A 2,768-nucleotide genomic window follows, 5' to 3' on the forward strand; every position below is an offset into this window, starting at 1 on the left:
TTTTCAATATTAATCCTTGAAAAATAATTTCTTTGGACCCAAATAATTCTCGAACAAGTAATTCTCCATAATTTCCCCAAGTACAACGAGTTCGAGGCGAAAGGTGACATCGGTCGTATGTGAAGATTCCACAAGGACAAGGAGACTAATCTTCAAATCCTAGCAAAATACGATGTAATCATAACAACCTGCGACACCCTAAACCGGACCTACACAACCTGGCACAGTCTCCTCTTCAAGGTCCACTGGAGGCGAGTAGCCCTGGACGAGGTCCATATCATAAGGGACCCCAATTCCTTGAAATCAATTCGAATAGCCGGATTAACCACTGACAAACGTTGGTGTCTGATCGGCACCCCAGTCCACAACAAAGTGGGGGATATCTGCCCCATCATGAGGTTCCTGAATCTAAAGCCCTTCGACAACCAACGTGTTTTCAACAAGTGGATCAACAATGATGAGAAGGTGGGAACAAAGCGTCTCTACTGTGTCATGGAGCGCGTGATGCTGAGAAGGACGAAGGAGGGACTGATCTCCTCAGGATTGATGCCTGAACTCCCCTCAAGAACATCAGACAGATTGATATTGCCCTCGTTGAAGAGGAGAGACTAATCTACGACAAAGTCATGACCAACTCCAAGACTGTGTTCATTCAATTCCTTCATCAGAGAGAGAGAGAGAGAGAGAGAGAGAGAGAGAGAGAGAGAGAGAGAGAGAGAGAGAGAGAGAGAGAGAGAGAGAGAGAGAGAGAGAGAGAGAGNCGACAAAGTCATGACCAACTCCAAGACTGTGTTCATTCAATTCCTTCATCAGAGAGAGAGAGAGAGAGAGAGAGAGAGAGAGAGAGAGAGAGCAGAGGGTAAGGGGCAATAGCTACCATCACGACTATCGATCATACAAATTATCCAGATCCCAGAAGAAGTTCCTGGACAGGAGAGGAATCATCTAACATCATCACATCCTGACGTTGATCTTGAGACTGAGACAGATCTGCTGTCATCCAGCGTTGATCTGGAAGATGCTGGACAAGAATGAATTCAAGAATGCTGGCCTAGAGGGGATGAACAATTCTGCACTCTTGCCTTAGGTCGTCAGGCAGATTGACAGCTTTATTTTTAATCGAGTGAATCCTGATGAGAATAATGACGATGATGATGAGGAGAATGATGGGGAGATTGAGGTCGATGAGAGAGCTGTTAAAAACGATCGTCTCCTGAGCTCTGATAATCCTGTTTTCAGCAGCGAGGAGGAGTCCTCGAAGATGATTGCTATTCTGCAGAAGGTCGAGGAGATCGTGGGGAATGGGGGAAAGGTGGTGATTATCTCTGATTGGGTGGACTATCTTTCTATCATCGGGAAGCATCTGTTGAAGATTCCTGGTATGACTGATACATCATTCAATTATTATACTGGAAGCACTGATACCCAGGTGAGGGACAGGATTGTTGAAAGCTTCCATACCCTGCAAGTCCCGAAGATTCTGCTGCTTTCGTTGAGGGCTGGGGGGCAGGGGCTCAGCTGGAGGTCCAGGCGCAGGACAGCATTCAGAGGATTGGACAGACTAGAGATGTCTTTATTCATTAGTTCATTTGTCGGGATACTATTGAGAACAGGATTGTTGAGCTGCAGAATAGGAAGCTGCAGATTGCTGAGAATGTCCTCTCGGGGGGACAGGGAGGGGCTTCGGGACTGGGGATTGATGAGCTGAGGTCCCTGTTCAGTCTGTGAGGAAATGCAGGTGATGATTTTTTTCCAATATTTTATTTTCCTCATTTTTAACTTTTTATAAAAAATGGGAAATGGGGGAATTCGGGGAAATAATTTTTAGGGTAAAGTCAGAGAAATTCTCGATTGAAACTTGTGCATTTTTTTTCCGGGAGAAATTGGAGGAAATTGACTGTTTTTAATAGGGTAAAGCATCTGTTGATAATTTTTTTGTCATTTTTAAGTGAGAAAAATGAGGAAATGGGACCATTGGAGTAATTTTCAAGGAATTGAAGAATAAATTGATTTGTTAATTTGGGGGAGAGATGGAAATTTTTTTTTTTTTTAAGATTGGGTTAATTGTTTTACTCATTGGGAGGACTAAATGGCATTCAAGGAATTGTAGAAGTGACTCTATTTTCCTAATTTATTGTTAATTGTTTTTTTTCCAGACTCAAGGATTAAGGTGTTTTTTATTGATAAAAATAGATAAATAGGACAGGCAGAACTGTCTGTTTGAGGATGAGAAAAACCTGGTGATTTGTTATTTTTTTTATCTTACCAAATTAAGGAAATCAGACAATTGAAGCAATTGTCTTCTACTACATAGAACATCGTTCGATAAGTTTTATTTTATCTATGTAAAAAAATGGGGAAAATAGAACAACGGGGGGAATTCTCAATAAGTCGAGAGTGAAAAACACTTGTAAATATTCTCTTCCTTTCATTAATTCAATAGATAGATGAAACATTAGTTTTTTAGAAGCTAGAACTGATTTTCTTATTTATCTGGAGAGTTAAATAGGATGAGAATGATTTCACACGTGAATTTACATTGATAAATTTTTCTAGTTCTTCGCAAATTGCCTCTCCTCAACGGTCCCTAATGAAAATCGAATGCAGAGTTGACACTGGGTTTTGTCCACGAAAACAGAGTCAACTCTGGTTTTGATTCATCAGGGGTTGTAGAGATCAATACGATGATGTTTTCTTTCGTTTTTTATGTTTACTTGTGAACAGTGTAAATTATATAATTATTTATTATATTAAGAACAGAGTATTTG

At 40.6% G+C, this 2,768-nt stretch overlaps 1 pseudogene; it reads left to right on the top strand.

Moving 5' to 3' along the window:
- Positions 1-125: 125 nt before the first annotated feature.
- LOC107046351 lies at positions 126-1,728 on the top strand (annotated as a pseudogene).
- The last annotated feature ends 1,040 nt before the right edge of the window (positions 1,729-2,768 follow it).

This window comes from Diachasma alloeum, unplaced genomic scaffold (genome assembly GCF_001412515.2).
Source record: "Diachasma alloeum isolate Michigan unplaced genomic scaffold, Dall2.0 Dall_scaffold_01325, whole genome shotgun sequence".
Lineage (NCBI taxonomy): Eukaryota > Metazoa > Arthropoda > Insecta > Hymenoptera > Braconidae > Diachasma > Diachasma alloeum.